Source organism: Triturus cristatus, chromosome 4_2 (genome assembly GCF_964204655.1).
Source record: "Triturus cristatus chromosome 4_2, aTriCri1.1, whole genome shotgun sequence".
NCBI lineage: Eukaryota > Metazoa > Chordata > Amphibia > Caudata > Salamandridae > Triturus > Triturus cristatus.
Window position 1 is genome coordinate 101,556,148 of NC_140586.1, and position 21,356 is coordinate 101,577,503.

At 42.3% G+C, this 21,356-nt stretch overlaps 1 long non-coding RNA gene across 1 annotated transcript in view; it reads left to right on the top strand.

Annotated features, from left to right (window-relative positions):
• LOC146833100 (uncharacterized) overlaps positions 1-21,111 on the top strand; it is a 42,445-nt gene extending 21,334 nt beyond the window's left edge. The window contains exon 2 of the long non-coding RNA XR_014960503.1: positions 18,928-21,111. This is a non-coding gene — a long non-coding RNA (uncharacterized LOC146833100). The remainder of the gene's footprint in view (positions 1-18,927) is intronic.
• Positions 21,112-21,356: the final 245 nt, after the last annotated feature.

A 21,356-nucleotide genomic window follows, 5' to 3' on the forward strand; every position in this document is an offset into this window, starting at 1 on the left:
GCTTGTTTCCGGTCCAGGGAAGACATGGCTTGGCAGTACGGGCTGGACTGTTCCCATGAGGCACAGGGTTAGACTGATTTGCATATGGCCATGTCTGAACTGGGGTGGCAGAGTGGGCTAAAGAACGGTGATGGATTAAACCCAGATCAGTTGACTGGGGGTGAGTGCTTGCAATGTTCAACACTCCGTCCATCATTTCCTTTGGTTTCTGCTTTGTTTGCCATAAGTTGGCAGGGTATGCTCAGACGTGAGTCCCTTGCTCACTTTTCCACTGGATTCAAGCAAGCCTGGCTGAAGATGGCTGAAATGCCAGAAATCGGTCCTAGGAAGCTTGTTTCCGGTCCAGGGAAGACATGGCTTGGCAGTTCGGGCTGGACTGTATTTCCTTTGGTTTTTGCTTTGTTCACCATAAGTTGGCAGGGTATGCTCAGACGTGAGTCCCTTGCTCACTTTGCCACTGGATTCAAGCAAGCCTGGCTGAAGACGGCTGAAATGCCAGAAACCGGTCCTAGGAAGCTTGTTTCCGGTCCAGGGAAGACATGGCTTGGCAGTTCGGGCTGGACTGTTCCCATGAGGCACAGGGTCAGACTGATTTGCATATGGCCATGTCTGAACTGGGGTGGCAGAGTGGGCTAAAGAACGGTGATGGATTAAACCCAGATCAGTTGACTAGGGGTGAGTGCTTGCAATGTTCAACACTCCGTCCATCATTTCCTTTGGTTTTTGCCATTTTAAGGAATACCCATTTATTTTATCGATTTCCAAGTTATCTAATCCATAGATACTCTTGTTCTTGTTTTTACTGGTCTTGAGTGGGCAGAACAATGATACACTGATTGGAAAATGATCGCTAATAGCATTCTTATGTGTGCGGAAGTTTAGTAAACGGGAAGCATACCTATTAGATAATAAAATTAAGTCTATAGTTGTACTTGCTCCTCTGCCATTAAAGGGCTGAGTGAATGGGGTTGGAGGAGAAGACAGTTCATTTGCAAAATCTATTTCCAGAACGAATAGCATCTCATTTAGACATTCACCATTAATTGTACGGGGAAAATGTGGGAAATTTCTGTTATTCTCATCAATTAGACCACATGTTAAAGTATCATTCTTTTCACATGGGGATAAATTAAAGTCTCACCCCCCCCCCACTCAAATAGTACATTTTGAGTGCAGTTGTTTTGGATGTCTAACAGAACATTTCTAAGCTATTTTAAGATATCCGTCAAATGGCCCTTCTGTACATTGTTATAAAAATTGACCAATACATACGTGTTTTGCATGTTAAAAATTAAAGTTATTATTTGAAAATTAGGCTCTGACTTTACGAAATGTATTTCCTTTATCTTTATCAAATTGGAGATATATACTACGAGACCTCCCTTTGCCCTCCCAAAGGTGGACGGGATAGCAGGGGTATGGTATGTCTTATACCCTTCAATATGGAATTCGGTGGTAACCCATGTTTTTTGAAAACAAAGGACATTAAACTTTCCCACAAAGTCATGCCATGTATGATTGGTCAATTTCGAGCGCAGCCCAGCTATATTCCAAAATAAGATTTCCAAGGTTGATTCATCGATGGGGTCATGCCGTTTGGATTCACCTGTGACGGATCCAGATTTGGATATTGTTGGGCTCTCGGCCATACTCGTTCTTTGTTCTAAAACTGAGATAAAATCTACTATGGACCCGCCACTGGCCGGAATATTTTCGATGCTCTTAGTCTGGAGTTTGGTTTGATAAAATTTTTCTAGGGCTAATTGATATGAATTAGATTTCAAAACAGGATCTGTAGGGGGTATTCCTGTGGGGGTACTTACTGGTACGTTCTTTACTCGAGTTGCCTGTAACTGGGGCAGTCAATCTGTCTCATCCAGACCTGAGAGCACAGCGTACCTGTTCTCAACCGAAAGATTATAGGAACATTCTTGCCCTGCCGCCAGGCTTCCAGTAATACCGCCCCTCTGCATCCTAAATGGTGAACGATAAAAGAAACCCAGTAGGACTATACTAATCCCTTTTGTTAAGACCGAATTCATTCCGGCCCGTCGATGTATATTCTCGACCAACCAGGGTGTTTTGAATGTTAGAACCACGCAGTCCCCTTGTAAGGTTTTTCTACAGTTTCAAACCCACTGAACCCTCCTGGCCATCTTGAACTCACTAAAGAGTTGCTCAGTAAGGCCGACCTTCGAGCTTAACCAGTGTAATGATTTGTTTCTAAGTGTCTCCCAGGTTTCATTTTCTGGAATCCCCAACTGAGGCACATTTGCTAAAATAACTATATATGGTGTAGCTGCCGGTGGAAGATCTAGATGTTGGTAGCTGCTAGGATAGTCATTATACAATATAGAATGTGGTATTTCTGAAAAAGAGGCTGTCTTTTGAATATTGGTGGGATAATTCAACCTTCTCTCTAATGTGTTATCTGCAATACTACCCTTAATATTTCTTTCCTCTAAGATATTAGCAGATTTATTAGTCAAAATCGATTTTTGTGGTACTAAGTTGGTTGTTTGGGTTTTCTTCGGCGAGTTACCCGTACCAAAAACTACGGCTTTTTTTCCATATAGGGCATGAGGGTGTATTTCTACCGTCTCCATGTTCCCACTTCGTTCTTGGTTATCGTTACTCCACTTTCTTAGGATCAGTGGGTGTAGGATCACTGTTTTCTTTCAGTAAATAATTAGTCAAGGTGGCTTCTATCGAGGATATTCTTTCTCCCATTTTATCTAACGAGGCTCGTGTATACAAATCTAATTTTTCCACCAAGGCTATTAGCTTATTCAATTAATTTCTGGTTGGCTCAATTTTTCTATGGGTATCTTCTTTAGATTTCCAAGAGCCCTTTCTTAATGGCATTCTTTTTTCCCCCTGCTTTACTTGTTTTAAACACCCTGTCCCTTAGTTATTTTTATATTATCTGTCCCATCTTTAATCTCATTATCCCCATTTTCTAATCTTGTCTGGTTCTTTTTCTTTTTCTGTTGTGGCTGTGAAAGGGAATCAGAGTCACTAGGTATTATTTCATCTGATATATTTAGAACGCATCCGTTCTTTGATCTCTGCCCTGTGACCTCTGTTACGGCTGGTTCCTTGTTAGAGGAGGTCGTGCCTACCTCTATGGACTCTTCTACTGAGGATATTTGTTTATCTAACACCCCCATTGCTCCTTTAAGGTAGCTCAACAAAGTTTGCTGTACATCACCGACAGGCTTTTTAGCGTCCTGAGTGCTTAGCAATTTTCTTTTCCCCATAGTTATTTCTTTTTTAAATCTAAATGGTCAATACAAGTACGAGAATATGATGTCACCCGACCCCCAACCCCAACTGGGCTCTCTTTTTCCCCTCCACGAACCAAACAAATAAGGTAAAGGTTGCATTCTTAAGCAATAAAAGGACACATTGAGCGCATACAGTAAAGTGCAATTGATGATCTAAGCTCCCCCATACATTAAAATTATACGTAGACCAGTAGTAATATTTGGGATACTATTGAATTACTTGAACTGTTAATAATCTCTTTCACCAAATACCTCATAGTTCCAATAAACAACCAAGAGCCCTGGCCCAACCCGGTCTCCTCTGGGCGATGACGGGCAAGGACGGGCCGGCCCTTGACCCGGGCTTTGCCCGGGCGAGCCGGCGCGCGTCCCGCGGCCCGTGAAGCCGGCAATGGCTTTATAGGCCGGCTGGCGCCCCGGTGTTCGTAACTGCATGCGCAAGACTCGCTATGCCCCCTGGGAATTGCAGTCCGGGGCAGTCCGCGAGTCGATTGAAGAGGAAGTACTCCGGGGATGGCTGAAACTACGTGGTGTAAGTCTTTTTGTTTAAAGTAGCAAGCACCAAAGTCAGTTTAAAAAGAGGTATTTGGGGTTCCACGAGTCATAAGCTGTTTGGCAGCAGTGGATGAAAAACAGGTATAGTGAAAGGCATCCCCAAAATGTGATACTCATCTGATGCTTCTAAATTGTTCTACCCCAGTGAACCTAACCTAAGTACAGTACGAGGTTTGAAGTAGGTGCTGTTTCTAAAGTATAGCTAGCTATATATTAGTTTAGCCAAGAGTAACCAAACGTTTCTCTAAGTTCTAGTCAGCTCCATACCTGAGAATGAGAGAGGTTGGAATCCCTTTTCTGGACTCGATAGTCTAACCCCCCGCAAGGGAAGTCAGAGAGCACTGGAGCTGGATTCTCTGTGAAGAGGATGGCAGCGTCTGTTCAGTGCATCAGGCAGGAACTCGATCTCCTTTCGAACTTGCCGTGGCGAACCGCGTGGTCTGGGTCGGATCGAATCCTCCAGGAACCGTGGTTTGCTAGGACAAGTGCAGGTATATTTATACCTTGAAGGTGTTTAGGAATACTAGCATTGACGTAAAAGTCGGGCAGAGGAACGTCATGAATGAACCCCTAAGGAATAGATGTTCATGCATACTAAAAGTTCTTGGAGAAATCAATATTCAAGCTGAGGGCTTAAGGGTCTGGTTTTCCAAGAATTCGTTGTGACATGGATGGACGGTAGGTGGCCATGCCTGTATTTGGTTTGTACGGACAATGTCTAAATAAGGGCCAGATTTCTATGTCCAAATAAGGGCAGTGTGAATTGTACCTATATATGGGCATAATTCAGGAAACCTATAAATGGAATCTAAATCTGCACACAACAGCGTGTGGGAGTCATTCTACTTTTCCCTCTCAGTGCCCACCATGCCTTGGGCAGAGAAAATGTGCGATAGTAGCCCTACCCTCAATAGGATGGGTTGACCACCATTGTGATTTGTCAGCCCCTTGACAGATGGGCTGCCAGGTCAGAGGTTTACACCTGTAGAGTCAGCGGAGCATCAACTGGTTCAAATGGTTGAATAGAAGCATCGTTGAGCTTTGTTGATGCTCCTGCTCTGCCAATCTCAAAATGAGGGAATTAATTTCACCTCTGTCTTTGCTCCTGGTTCCTTGAATCTTCCGGCATGTGTTAGAAAAGGCTAAGGAAAACACAAAGAATGATATGATAAACAGCAAAGCATCATTCTATAGAGAGTAACATAGGCTGGAGGTCACATTGGCACATTCATATAGGGCTGCAAACCCTCCACATTTTTATGTGAAAAATATACAGTTTTTAATTTAGCAAAGCACAAATGTGTATGTACACACACACAAACACACACACACAACAGACTTTAAAGTACTACGTAAATGTCAAACACTCATGCATTAAACATTGTCTTTTTTTGCTGCTAAGACCTCTTTTATTTCTCAGGCCTCCATCTCCTCTACAGCTCTTTTCAAAGAAGTCTCCAATTTCTTCAATCTGCTCTGTGTCAAAATGACTGTTACCCCTCCCAAGCTGTTCACAATAATATGGACTCTTTTTTCTATGAGAAGTTCAAGGCCATTCATTATTGTATTGGCTGTGTACTGGTTTCCTCCTGTCTTATGCAGGATGATTACAAGCCTTCACCCTTCTTTGTCACTCCTCTCACAGCTCAAGTAAGAGGAGGTTTCCTCCTTGCTTACTTCCCTAAAGTCGGGCTCCCCAGATGATGTATGTTGAGTCAGAATTTGAAAATTCTTATCTGTGTTTGTTACACATGTTTTTACCTTCAGCCTTAACACCTGTTTTCATCTGGCACCATACATAGTGGATGGAAGAAAGGGGTTGTTGAACCCTTTCAAAGTTGTCAAACTTGGACCCCAGAATGTCAGACAAGATTAGAATGATGGAATTTCCAACTGCCTCACCCTGCTGTTGCAGTTGTGAAGTTTTGTGACCTTCAAATGAGATTCTTAAAGAAGAAACACCTTTTTTAGGTCTCGCCTGAGCCAGCGCATGCGCTGCTCTGGCGAGACATTTAGGAGTGGAGTTTTAAAGGTCCGACCACAGCTTTGTGTAGCATACAGTGTGCGGTTACGTGCACATGCACGAGCAGAGGCGCCATCTGGCTTTCCTCGTGCTCGGCCAAGCGCGTGCGCCTCGCTTCAAGTCCCCTCCCCGACCACAGAGTGCGTCTCGCAACTTGTTTTTGTTATTACTTGCAGCGCGAGCGCGCGCTTGTTCTCTTAACGACGTTGCTTCTTCCGTCCACAATGTTCCTGACCGCTTATATAGGGCTAAATTATGAGAGGTTCTTTTTAAATCACTGGGGGCATTCTTATGCGCTACAGAGATGCAGCACGCCAACCAGGAACCACAAACCCCTTTCACGCTGTCTCAAAAGTTCTCACGCATTCACCCTGTTTCACCCCACAGCCCCCATTACTCATTCTGCAGCCCAAATGTCACGCCTTTATCTCACGGTTCATTGTTATGCTGTGGAAGGGAGCTGTCGGCCTTTGCTAGCCGTTTCTCAGGGCAACTGTGGTATTTTACATTAAAGAGCGCAGCAAACACCTTAAAATCGCAGTGATGGAGAATAGCTTTACATGCAATTGTAAACACAGCTAACCGTGTTATACAGACAACAGACCAAGTTAGAATTCAAAAACTTAGTTAAACAAGCAGAATATCAACAGGAAAAATACAATAATAAATTAATCAAAAATCAAATGGCAAACAGTTGTTTGCTCCTAAGATGTACTCGGTGTAGATGCTAAAACTCATCTACGTAGATACAACCACTATTAATCTGTAACCCAAGTGAGTTAAGTGTAACAAATTATTCTGCAACAATTCAGGTTACGCGATGACTCCATGTCATCACATGCACCTTATTCAGACTGTGTTTTTTACTTCTATAAATTCTAATGGACTGGAACTTTACTTCAATAAGTTCATTTGAACCAGAACGGCAATCCCAAAATGTACCTGTTTACTAAGCTAAAAACCCAGGATTGGAGAACACCATTACTAATGACACTGTCATCTGGTTACCATATAGAGCAATAGTTCTCCAGAGGAAAAGCATTCTCATTGGCGCTCCAGAAATAATAGTTGTGCGGATGAGCATTCAGTGGGGATCCTTCCATCGGGCAGCAACAGTGAGCATGATGATGGGTAATGAAATATGTTCATAAGACCGGATGCAATTCAGTTCCAGGCATTTGCCACGTAACATCAGTCATATTATTTCATTGTTATGTAACCAATTCCTTTCCACTATTCTGATTCTCCATAGACCTACGTCATTGAAGAGAGTATCAGTCACTAACCTGGTAATAGGGTGGGTAAAGGGAAACTAGACATCAGGCAAATAAATTGAATATTGATTTAAGATTAAACTGATTACCTAGCGCTTCCTGTTTAGCCACTCAGAGGTCCATACAGAGATGAAAACACTCCACAAAATTAGTAAATTTGCACATATTTTAAGAATGATCTTTTGCAGCACAAGAGTCTCGATTTCACGCCAAGATGAGGACTGAAAATCGAGAAGTCCACAAGGCAAACAAATTACAAAGAAGCGCCCGGCATGCTTTTAAGATACGTGCCTGTGGCGTGCCTGCGGCGTGCCTGCGAAGCCCAGAATGGAAGCTCCTTGAACTCGTTCGGCGCATGGTGAGGCGCTCACGCAGCAACAGGCAAGGCAGGGTTGTAGATCTTACTATAGGCGCGCATGGGGCATCGCAAAGCACAGCAAAACACCGCATAAACAAAGTTAATCGGCTTGAGTCGCCCTCCCCCACCCCTGACAGAAAGGAAAACCCCCACTGACCTTATTTTGTCAAGGGAAGTTAGTTAATGCCACTCGCCATCTTTATTGGCGCTTTGCCGATGGAAATAGCACGGGGTAGGAAGAGGGAGGAGTTGTTGAGGGTGAAGAAGGGAAAGAAGTTCAACGAAGACGAATGTACAGATAGAACACGTAACTTTCCTAAATCGTCATTCATTCACTTGTACTATGCTTATTTGAGAACATCTTTTTTAAAGTGCTTTTAAAATTCACGAGTTATAACATGAAGGGCAAACATTCATGTGGGGTATAATAAAATGGTTATTTCTGTAACCTGAGCATAGAGCCGAATGCAGGTTTTCATCATAAAACCGATAGTACTTTGTAAAACACTGTGCTGGCTCCGTGGGGACATCTAGTGATGCTGAATTAGCAGCTTCATAATCCTGGGTATGGGGGTTTCAGTGTAGGTCTATCCTTTCTGTTCTTTTAGAGCCCTGCAGTTAACATTCAATATAGGACACTTTACAATTTCAACAAGAATTGGCATAGCCAATAGGTCTCACTTTTGGGACTTTATAAGTATTCAGTTATGCAGCACAATATCCTTAGTGCAACAACATCAACTGTTGCATGGCTAAACACTTATAAGGTCCCAAAGGCGAGACCTATTGGCTTTGCCAATGCTTGTTATTCTGTGCCACTTGAAAGCTTCTGTTGTTAATGCCATCATCATTTCTAGATTGAAGTACACCAATGCTTGCTTCGTCGGCCTTCCTAAGGCAGCTATTTACAAGCTTCAAGGCATCCAGAATGTGGAATGCAATGAATATCAGGAAATTTGATAGGTTCTCTGATGCTTGCCATAAGTGGTCACTGATTGGCAGTTTTTAGATGGATCCATTATAAGGCGCTCTGCTTAACCCAGACAGCCTATTATGAAACAGACCCATTTTGCTTATATGTTTGCTTCCAGTCCCTTCAATTTGTCTCTTCACTCCTGTGATCAGTCCCCGATTTAGAAAGACTTGGTGGAGTGGGTTGTAGAGGCGGATGTTCATTCCCTTTTGCTACTTCCTGTATTTAGAATGCACTCTGACCTGGCCTGCGCAAAATGGAGGACGATTCTATGTTTAGGGAGGCTCTTCACATTAAACTATTTTGTTTATTATCTTCATATTTATGATGTTAGTCAGTTCAGAGTTAGGGCGGTCACTGTACTTTAATAAAGAACAACTCAACTCATATCTTCATTGTGTAGGTTTTCAATATACTTAATGAGTGCCCTCAAGCACTAAACACAGGGACAGTGGCAATTATTGAAACATTGAGTGTAAATTATGGTGCTGGAGCTTTGTCACCTCCGGAATAGGTTGGGTTTTTGACACCTAACATATTGGTAGACTGAGAACGAACTCAGCTATGTGAAGCCAGAACATATAATTTATGTCTAACCAGAGGCATACCTTTTCTGCCTAAAGTAAATGCCTCCATAATCAGATTGCCTTGTATGACAGAATTTTTTTTAACATATGTCTGGTGTGTTTTCTCCAGGATAGTGTCTATGCAAAGGCAGCACATCAGCCACGTGCATTGCATGCCAGTGTCATCATGCCTCTTCAGAGAGGTATAGTTTGGCAAAAAATGCTTGGTAAACTTTATTCTGCTGTCAAACTAAGCCTGGGTCTGTCAAAAGTAGTATACTTCTGACCTTATGCTTAATGGGTTACCCATGCAAAAGCAATGCAGAAGGAAAACACTACTTCGTGTCCTAGTTGTTCCATTGTTACAATGACAAACTGGTAACCATGTTGTCAGCCCAGTGTCTCTTTTGTATCCCATTCAAGGTTGTCCCTTTCTGCACCCAGGCCAGACTTATTTCTATAATCAGTATAGACATTTAGGAGAATCTGGTAACTCTTCTTTGTAAAATTCGTAACAAATGTTGCACTTTATAATGCAAATTACCACTGCAGGATTGAAAACAACATTAATAATCTAGTGGATTAGACAATTTATGTTCTGCAGGCTTCAGAACAGAATTGATGCATGGTTGTTGTTATAACATATGTTATTAAGATGACTGTTTTTGTTTCTTTTAGACCAACCTCTGTGCAGGCCATTGCCCATCAGCCAAACATTATGGGGCACATGCTTCAAGCATTTTACCAGTTGCAAACGGGGCGATTCACAGAATTGGCCCATTTGCGACCAGTAAAATGTGATTTGTGATGTATCAAGCCCCACAGCATTCGCAAAACAGTTAATCGCAATGTTTGCGATTACCTATTTTGTGAATGCAGTTAGAGAATCGCAATTTGCGATTCCCTAAATGCAATGCATTATGCATTCGCAAATTGCGTTTTCGCAATTCTGAATCGCAAATTACCATCAACTTCAAGTTGATGGTAATTTGTGATTCCTTTGAAAAATGCACTAAAATACATTTTTCAAAGTGCACTGTGGTGCATACATATGCTCTTAGGGCATATGTGTGCGCCACATGTGCACACATGCTAATTTTGGGGGTGCAGCTGGGGGGCCTTTAGGCCCCCTAGCACCCTTCAAATTGCATGTGCAATTTGAGAGTACCTATTAGGTACTCGCAAATTGCGCATGTATTCCCATTCGTTCCTATGGATCTCCAGGCCCATAGAAATGAATGGGAAGGCATTCCTTAATAGCGAGTCTCAATTTGCGAGTCACTATTAAGGAATATGTACGAATCTCAATTTTTTTTGCAATTCCTACATGCATAGGGAATTGCGAGTCCTAAATAGCGATTTCTTAATACTTTGATGCTTGTGGCCCTATATGTGTTCTGAATATTGAAGGAATGCTTGCATTCTTTGCATGCTAAAACACCCTTTGTTGCAAAATTATTTCAAGGTAACTACCTTTTTTGACACATCTTTACGCCTGGCAGATGTAGCTCCACCATCAAATATAAGAATTGCTCAATGTGGGTGATACCAACAACTATTTTTTTTTAGATTTAGAATAGCACAGATTCTTTTTGAATATTAACAGGAGGAAATATTGCCAAATTATTGGCACTCACTTATTCAATCTCAGGAGGAATGAAAGATGCATTAGGAATCAAACCAGAGACTTGTGCAGTCACACATCCCAAAATCAGGTTTGGTAACACACTAAGCTAAAAAAAAATTCAAAAGCCTTGCACATGTGTGCAGCCTCAATCAAGCATAGGTTGTAAGTCTTGATAAGCAGACTTAAAACTTACCTTTGGTCAACAGTCAGACATGAGTGTCATTCTGAGATGGAATTCAAGATAGTTCATGAGCTCAAAGTCATATTACAGAAGGAACTTTTGGAGAATTGGCAAAAGGGACCATTGCCATGTGATAAATGGGTAAAAACTGGTTCTAGAGTGCTCTGTATTGAAAGATGTACAAGCAGCTCTTTAGTTCTCAAACCACTCATTCCCCTTTTTTAAAGATCTCGGTCAGTAGCCTGTAAGTATTGTCAAAGCCACTAAAACATGTCTGTAGTAATCATCAAATTGGCACAATATGATTAAAATGCACAAATGATCAATCTATTTTCTGGTGTTTGTTCTAAGGATAGCTCCACCCTATTGGTTGCCCTGCTATTCCTCTCCTGAAGTTCAGGTCTAGTTCTGCCCCTGTTTTGTATCAGAATCCCTGAAATCGAGGGGAGAAGATACTAGCACATTTAGCACACACTAAAACCAGAATGTGCAATATATGCACTATATAAAGCCATGTAGCATAACATTTATTGATCAAATGTGCCAATGTTGAATGTTCGCTGTAAGAAAATGCACTTTTTTGCGTGGTCACCCCCGTATTTTGTGCTGGGTTTTATTGCTGGTGTATGGACTCTGAACACAGGGGCACTGCCACTCAGCACCCAGTGTGTGTGCTCCGACACCTAAAAACATGTAGAATTGGCTAACCCCTGACTGGTATATTTAACTTATGTATAAGCCCCTAGTATATGGTACTCTGTGTAGCCAGGCCTGTAAGTGAAATGTTACCAGTGGGCTGCAGCATTTATTGTACCACCATTAAAGTGACAATACAATGCAACAAAGCATGTCTTTGGGCTTCTTCAGTGTGCAGTTTGAAAAACTGCAAATTTGACTCAGCAAAATAAACATTTTGCCTGGCCTAAACCTTCCTTTTTAATAAGTACAAGTCGCCCCTAAGGTATGCTGAAAATGCCTGTAAAGTAGGGTGCATGGTATTTAAAAAGCAAGACTTTTACATGTCCTGGCAGTGAAAAATCTCCGAAATCATTTTTCACTGTGGCAAGGCTGACTCTCCCATAGATAAACACTGGGTTATAATATAATACTTTACACTGCACAAATCCAACTTGGGAATGTCTGGAACCATGATTCACGGATTCAAATTCAAAGTAATTAAAAATCCTATCTAATGGTCAAGTCGGATTTTAAATTACTCCTTTGAGAATAGCACTTTTAGGAAGTTGTAATTTTCCTGCCTAAAGCCTTTAGTATTTTTGTCAAAGTTAATCCCAACTGTCACCTTGCAGCCTGCTGGGAAGTGTGAATGGCTCCTAGGAAAGGAAACAAAAGGTCCATGGCTGAGAGGAGGTGTGACCTCCTCCTGACAGGATGGTCTAGGGATGTGCCTACCATCTGCACAAGCTTCAAAGGGGCATCCTCTGTCACAGGCAGAATGAACTCACACCTTTGCCTGCCTCTGTTATTGTCCAAGTAGCAAAAGTGGCACCAATCCCAGAAGGTAGAAAACCTTTTCCAGAACTGGTTTGCATGGCGAGTTCCTCATTTCCCTAGACACACCTTAGGGGTGTCCACAGAGCTTTGACCGAGGGAAGAAAGGTTCTGTCATGTTGAATTGTGGCAGGGTACTATGGGATTATTTAGGGCCAGACCCGAGGAACTGATGTCAAAGTGAGTAGTGTTGTCCCTGGGAATGTTTTCTCTTTTGGCCAGAGATTGTCCCCCACCCACAAGCTAGTGTTGGGTATAAAAATGGCACCCTTGTGCACATATTTAGAACACCTCTGGGCCTGTGGAAGACAAAAGAAGGACTGCACCTGCTGTTGAATCTGTGTCTAGAAACATAAAGGACTGGACAAGCTCACCCACCATGCACAGATTTCTCATCAATAATATCATTGCAAATGTTGCAGTGATATTATCAATGATGTCATAGAAGATGTAATGTGTGATGTAATAATATATGGGGTAATTAGCAGTGCCTGGTGAGGGCGCAAGTTATAATTACCTTAGGGCACAAGTTATGGTTCCTTGAGATAACCGTAACTGGTGAATTTCTGTGGTTTTTAGAGTTTAAAGTGTTACGTTGTTACTGAACATTTCAACTAACTGTAATGTTACTTTAACCTTTGGTTTTGTCAGTGAATTTCAAACTTTTTTTAAAGTAAAGTAATACTTAATTATCATACATAAAGCAAACTCCTTGCCACGTACGGCCTTCCGCAACGCCCCATGCAGCCTTTGGCAACGCGGCGTAAGGTTGGCCTTCAAATCCCAGGGACACATATATAAAGATGAGCCAGGTGTGAATTCCACTCCCAAGCCTGAATAGGCACTGGGGGGCCCCATTCCTTGTCAAATTCTAAGGGGAGGAAACGTGAGGCCCCCTCAACGAGCCTTATCAGGCCCCAGGGATACCATCCCTTGAGGCCAAAGGCAGTAAAATTTGGAGGGGGATTGTGCGGGCCTCTTCCCCAAGCATCATTAGGGCCTGGGGACCCCCAGCGCCAAATATATTGAAACAGGGGAAGGGGGCATGCAGCTGCCCTCCCCAAGCCTTATTAGGTCCAGGGAACCTTATCCCCCGGTGTCAAAATTAATAAAAGAGGGGAGGGTCCACACAGCCCCCTTCCCTGAAGACCCCATTCCCCAGGGTCAAAGTACATAACAAAGAAGGGGGGTGGCCCCATCTCCAGGGCCAAATGCAATTACTAAAGTGAGAGAGGCATGCCAACCCCCTCCCCGAGCCTCATTAAGCCCCAAAGACCCCATCCCTTATGGGCAATTACATTTACAAATGGGAATGGGGCCAAGCATTCCCCCATCTCTGAGCCTTATTAGTCCCTGAGGACACCCATCCCCTCGGGCCGTATCTCATTTATTTAACAAGCATTTGCAATGCAATAGGTCTCTTAATTAGGTGAGTCTCAGCTATTGACATTGCAAATAACAATGCCTTTTATTTTTGTTTTTGTTTTTAAAACATAAATAAAAGGCATTGTCATTTACAATGCCAATAGCTTAAACTCGTGTAAACACATGACTTATTGCATTGCAAATGCTTGTTTAGAGTTAGAGATATTGTCGTTGTAAATGTAAATCTTTGTTACTTATGTGTTTTGTAGTGGCTGCATGGATGTTATGGTAATTGTGTGTTTTAAAATTAATCTAAAAGAAAGCATGTTGATCATGGGTTCTGGTGTATGGGGTTTACTTGGATACAGTCTAAAGCAATCCTGGATTTCTTTTAGCAAATCTATACTATGCAGTCGTCATGGACATGGCGAGAATGCTTTATTATATAAAGGGAAATGATGGGTATGGACATATTGAGTCCAAAAGAACAGGAGTCACCTGATTATTTTATTTGTGGGTATTTAATAACGTTAAGCAGTATAATGGTGCTAATCACACCTGATTTCTAACACCACATTGGGCGGCTGCCATGAATCTGGTGGAATTACCACCATGGATATACAACAAGAAGAATAAAGAGAAAATCACCTCTTGTAATCGGTAGGTTTTTGGTTGGCGCGAAGATTGCAAGTAAACATTTCCAGGGCACAGAAACAGTTCTTGCCAAGCCTTGATTTGAAACTATTCAGAACAAAAAAATGTTTAGCCTGTATGCATCAGTAGAATGTAGCCAAAAAACACACTGCCTGATCACGCTACACTTATAAGAAAGCCATCCACCACAACCAGGGCCGTTTCTAAGTGTTTTGCCGCCCTAGGCGAGAATTGAAAAATGCCGCTGCCTCCCTTTACTACCATCACTCTCTCTCCCTTTCATCCAGGCTAGAAGAATTAATGCATCAGATATTCCCAAACTCATGTTTTTTGCCACCCTCCCCCTTTTGCCACCCTAGGCGGCCGCCTTGTCTTGCCTAATGGAAGAAACGGCCCTGACCACAACTCTATGGGATCCGGATGGGAAATATTACTGCTCTAAAACGGCCAGGCTGTTTTACTTTTTAAAGAGCCAAATAAAGAAAGGAGGCGAGGCAGGGTGACAAAGTTGATTTGACATTGAAGATAGACTAATAAAGGGAGCGATTTTGAGCTATGTTTCACCATTTTAGAGTACAGAAGTTCGGTGTTCCATTATGGAAAGGTACATATATACCGCTATAATTAAATAAATAATTTTAGTGTTCGGGACGTGCGCGGGAACTAAGATCCCAGGGAGACCCTTCCCTCGGCTCTCCCTGTTTATTTGTTGGCTCACCCACCTCTAAATGCACCGCCTTTGTCATGCCTTACAGCCTCTAGGAATGGGCTAATAGGCTACACAACATATAAAATAGAATCATTAAAATCCATTACCCTCCCCATGCCCCCAACATAGGCATATAAAATATAAAGTTTACATGGGGGCACATTAGCAAGTGAGCGCATTTGTACATTTTTACCTGCTACACCATGCACAATGGCCGTAAGCCACCAAAAGGCATCGCTTGGAGCCCCTCCGAGTCCTAACACACGTGAAAAGCTGTATTCACCTTCTCCTTTGCCATATCTGAACACTGCTCACGGCATGTGGTGAATGAGCCACTTTTGTGGTCTGACACCCTATGATGACCCTCGACCACCACCATTCTGTACTGACTTAAGTGTGTTATGTTACCTTAGCCTTAAGGTAGGATGGGTTTGCATATGCCTGCTTTTCTTCTGTCTTTTAGTGGAATAGTCTTTCCAAGAATAGAAGGTATGGGATGTTGAGGTGCAGTCTTGTGGGTGGTGGTGCACACATGTGCTCAATGTTGTATACTTAGGAATTAAGTGTATAATGTTATTTAGGTTAGGTGAATTATGTCTTTGACCTATTGGCTTTGATGTGGTCTAATGTCATTCTGCCTTCTGACTTTACCTTGCTTCAAACTTTTCTGTGTGCACAGTGGTGCTTGTAAGTTGTGTGGATGAGAATTATAGGTGCCTTGCTTTTCTGATTCCATTCTTGCTTTGGGCCTTTGTGTGCATGGCTTAACTAACTCTGTGCCTGCACGAAGCTGCAAAGTGGGGAGGGCATGGTCGGCTCTTTCCTCCTGTTTTTCGCATTTTACTGACTAGAGAGAACTGGTTCTTATCAGAGGAATGTACATGGTTTGACTCGTAGCCATAGCGAGGGCCTGATCAACCCTTTGCTGTGACCTTGAAGCAAGCTGGTACAGGCTCTCATGAGAACTAGGGGGCGGAGTTTGCTAGAAGCTTCGCTGTGTTTTGAATGTGTATTAAAAAGGGGAGTCTACACTGGCCTGGTGGAAGTTCATCCATGGAGCAGACGTGCTGTCATGGAAAAAGTGGGGTCACCTCTGAGCTTTCGCCGGGTTCAAGCAATGGACTCCCCTTGAGCAAAATGGGGTGAAATGATGGAGCATTAGGTGAGGTGTTTCTGCTACTAACTGTCTCTTGATTCTTTTCTGAATTCTTTCCTTTCCTTCTTATTTCTGATTCTTATATCCATACATATATATTTCTACATATATATATATTTGCCTTGATTGAGTTTCAATCATACTATTGATATGTTAGAGTCTGCTATGTTAGGTGCATTTGGCTTACTGTGTGGTGCTATTTACTAATAAATACATCCCAGATATACCAATTCGTCTTTTCCTTGTAGCAGGAGGTGTGGATTCTTCTTGGCCAAGTATTCTGTTGTAGAAGGATGGGTGAATTCCCTTCTAGCAGGTAATTGTGTTATAGGAAGTTGGTGCTACTCCTGAGCAAGTGATGTGCAAAGTCTGTGTATATATTGTTTTCTTGCCTTGCCTTTGGGGGAGTGTTGAAAGTTTGCCCACCTTAGGAAGTGCTGTGTATATGTTTTATTCCATAAGTTTGGAACTGATATTCTCGCCCTGGGAAAGTGACGGTACATTCCTTGGTCCAGGGGAGATCTAAAGTTTGTCATTACATTTTTGACGTAGTCGGTTGCAGGATCTGAACGTTGATTTAAAAAGGGAAGAAATATGTTTTTTTTCCCCAGAAATTGAAAGCAGACTCTTAGATATCAATTGATTTATTTGCATGGGGGTAGCCCATATGATGTGCTGGCTCGTGAAGTGAGCTAATTGTGCTGAGTTAGAATTGGTGTGTGTGTGTTTAAGTGTGTTTTGTAAAAAGTGCTTATAAATAGCTTGCTACGTTAGGCAGAAAGGGCTGGATCCCTTTCAAGTGTTTGTTAAGGAATGCATATCAAATGTTTTCAGTTGCAAAGTGAATGTACGATGTCAGAGCATACTCCTGATGCGTGGGACTCCCTCGAGTTTATAGACTCCGGAGTTGCAATGAAGGGTGTTAATCAGCAGGAGATTAATGACATTTTAGACAGAGACAGCGGTGTTATTTTAAATGTGTTGGTTAATATGCATCAAACATGTGAGCATTTGCTAAAAGAACGTACTGAGTTGAAAAAAGAGCTAGTTGATGCTCAGTTTGAAAATATATCTTTGAAGACAGAATTAAACGTGTACCAGGCTGTGAAGCTGTTTACTTTGACCAGCCAAAATGATTCAGATGTGATAAATGTAACAGAGAATGCAGTCAGACTACGAGCTACACAGACAGTTTTAATTAATTCTTCTAAAGAGGTTTTTCAGCCAGAAAGGAATGTGCAGGAAAATGAACAGACTAACGTTTTAGGCTTAACGATCACCGGTTGCGGACATAAATTAGACATGACAGTGAATGATACATTTTGCTTCAAAAGAGAAATGCAAAAATATGATTTTGAATGTGAACAGCAGATTGTGTACAATGATTACAGAGCAGTGCAGGGAAAGAAGGGGTCACTTTTAAATTCAGATGCTGGACAAATGCAGATGATGCTGTGCTCTTGCACACCAAAAGATACTGGACAGAACAGCATTAGAGAAAATGTGATTTGCCTATGGGAGATTGCAATGGTCATTAAGTGGCATGTACAGACAGAAAAACAGTTTGCACAGGATTTAATAGAAGGTCCTGAGGTGGAGTTTGAAACACAAGATTTCCCAGTGAAGGTGCCCCATGTTACAAAGGAAATTAATTTGAAACAGTACAGAATGCCAGATGGGTGTGAATGGATCAGTGAGATCATTCAGGGCTTGACAGATTGAGGTGGTGACAATTCTTGGCGCATGACAGTTGATTATTGCGAATTGGACAAATATATACCTTCTTTGACTGATGCTGTCCCAGATATTGTTACAGAAGTAGCATGGGACTTGATATGTGACTTCTGATATTGCCAATGCTTTTTTCTTTTTGATATGTCAAGAGCAGTTTAGTTTTTCTTTTTCATGAGGTGATAGACTAATGACAGTTAAGGATTTGCTTGAATTAGTTAGACAGAATGGGGGAGCATTTTCAGATTAAAGAATGTGAAGTCTTGCTGGAGGTCAGGAGAGGTTACAGCTGTTTTTCCTCTCAGACATGTAAAGAGTTGTTCTGGGAGTGGGTCATTTGAAAGCGTCTTTCAGATTGATGTTTAGGAGGCTTGCAATGAGATCATCCAGCAACGCTGAGAAGAGTTCAGGCTTTCTGTGAAGTCCGAGGAGGAATTCCTACGGGAGGGGTCATTCCAGCTCCTCTCCCCGGTAGACAGAGACAGCTTCTTGGAGATAGATGTCTGGGAGGTTTGCAAAGGCGCAGGTTCTCCCCCCCCCCCCATGAGGAGAGTCGCAGAGCTGACGAAAGTTGGCAGGAGTGCAGGGCACTTCGACCTTGGAAGAGATAAGGTGCGAGCTAGAGACAGCAGAGAAGTCTCTGCTTGTTATGTTTGGCGAGGGGCCAGTTGGTGTCCGCAGAGATTTTTTGTGAAGGGGGGCAGCACCTGTGAGGGGTGCAGTGAGAGAAGTGAGAGAAGGAGACTGCCCCAGCCCTTCTTGCTGTGTATAGAAAAAGAGAGATTTTACCAAGAATTCAGAGGCTAAAGCGTTGGTAGAATTCTTTGATAATTCCCCAGAGCTAGAGGATAGCTATGTAGACAGAAATGAAAATATTATATTTTTAGAAATGCAAGACAAAGTGTGCTTTTGAAAAATGTTTTTTGCAAGAAGAGTGATGCTTGTTTCTTTTTCAGATTCGCCCAGTTCTCCGCGTGTGAGTGGGACTCGCTTCTCCCGTGTGAGTGTGGCCCTCCCTCCCCCCTCCCCCATCCCCTTCCCCTCCCCCCCCCAGCCTGGAGTGATCGCCAGACCAGACGGTGGCGGCTGATGCCTGTGGCTTACCAAACTGGATGGGGTCCTCCCTTGTCAAGGAGATACAGATGCAGATATATACTGGAGAGCATGATGGACTGCTTCTTTCCAAGCAAAGAGGGATCAGCAGAGTGTGGAACTATTTCCTTCACGTGAGGTCGAATTTACATGCATGAAGGCTGTGTGTCTTTCACACAGGGAACTGCTTGTGTGACAGTAAAGAAAAAAAAAAGAGGGAACTAAAGGATGTGCTTTGCCTGAACTGTTTTATCAACGTGAAGTTCAGATGCGATGGGAGACAGCTGTGTGTTTTTTCACACAGAAGGACTGTTTTTGATTTTAGAGATGGAAACGGATAGAGACGCTTTGCTGCAATCAGACTAGATATTTTCTGAGTTAGAGACTGCAGAGTAATAACCAGTTGCTATTGCTACGATATATGAGTTTGGCAGTGGACTTTCCAGTTTTACCATTAGAGGCATTAGGAGCATTCAAAAGCTTTAAACATTTATTTTGTGTATTCATTTATACATGTATCCAGATATCTATGAGCTATTTCTAGATGCACCCGAGTTATTGCTTCTGCATGTATTTAGAGAATGCAGACTTTATTTGCTCTAAAGTGATTATCATATACTTTTGATACGTTTTTCAGGTTTGCAATGGAGCATTTCGATCATAGTTGCTTTTTAGTCATGAGTTGTTTTAAATTAGGTTTTTTTGTGTAGCCACTTCGACACATGAGTTGCTGTATGTGCTTTTTAGTAGTTGTGCCTTTCAATTTAGAAATGTGGTTTTAAATGATTTTGCTTTCAGTTGAGATATGTAGTGCTTTAATGATAGTTTTGTTTTTCAGTTATGATATACAGTTGCTATTTGCTTTGCAATGATTACATTTTTGCAGTTAAAAGATGCAGTGCTTCATTTATAGTTGTGCCTTTAGTTGAGGATTTTGTTTTTGACATATGTGAATGGTGATGATCGAGGGTCATGGGGTGCAATGTGGTGAATGAGCCACTTTTGTGGTCTGACACCCTATGATGACCCTCGACCACCACCATTCTGTACTGACTTAAGTGTGTTATGTTACCTTAGCCTTAAGGTAGGATGGGTTTGCATATGCCTGCTTTTCTTCTGTCTTTTAGTGGAATAGTCTTTCCAAGAATAGAAGGTATGGGATGTTGAGGTGCAGTCTTATGGGTGGTGGTGCACACATGTGCTCAATGTTGTATACTGAGGGATTAAGTGTATAATGTTATTTGGGTTAGGTGAATTATGACTTTGACCTATTGGCTTTGATGTGGTCTAATGTCATTCTGCCTTCTGACTTTACCTTGCTTCAAACTTTTCTGTGTGCACAGTGGTGCTTGTAAGTTGTGTGGATGAGAATTATAGGTGCCTTGCTTTTCTGATTCCATTCCTGCTTTGGGCCTTTGTGTGCATGGCTGAACTAACTCTGTGCCTGCACGAAGCTGCAAAGTGGGGAGGGCATGGTCGGCTCTTTCCTCCTGTTTTTCGCATTTTACTGACTAGAGAGAACTGGTTCTTATCAGAGGAATGTACATGGTTTGACTCGTAGCCATAGCGAGGGCCTGATCAACCCTTTGCTGTGACCTTGAAGCAAGCTGGTACGGGCTCTCATGAGAACTAGGGGGCAGAGTTTGCTAGAAGCTTCGCTGTGTTTTGAATGTGTATTAAAAAGGGGAGTCTACACTGGCCTGGTGGAAGTTCATCCATGGAGCAGACGTGCTGTCATGGAAAAAGTGGGGTCACCTCTGAGCTTTCGCCCGGTTCAAGCAATGGACTCCCCTTGAGCAAAGCGGGGTGAAATGATGGAGCATTAGGTGAGGTGTCTCTGCTACTAACTGTCTCTTGATTCTTTTCTGAATTCTTTCCTTTCCTTCTTATTTCTGATTCTTATATCCATACATATATATTTCTACATATATATATATATTTGCCTTGATTGAGTTTCAATCATACTATTGATATGTTAGAGTCTGCTATGTTAAGTGCATTTGGCTTACTGTGTGGTGCTATTTACTAATAAATACATCCCAGATATACCAATTCGTCTTTTCCTTGTAGCAGGAGGTGTGGACTCTTCTTGGCCAAGTATTCTGTTGTAGAAGGATGGGTGAATTTCCTTCTAGCAGGTAATTGTGTTATAGGAAGTTGGTGCTACTCCTGAGCAAGTGATGTGCAAAGTCTGTGTATATATTGTTTTCTTGCCTTGCCTTTGGGGGAGTGTTGAAAGTTTGCCCACCTTAGGAAGTGCTGTGTATATGTTATATTCCATAAGTTTGGAACT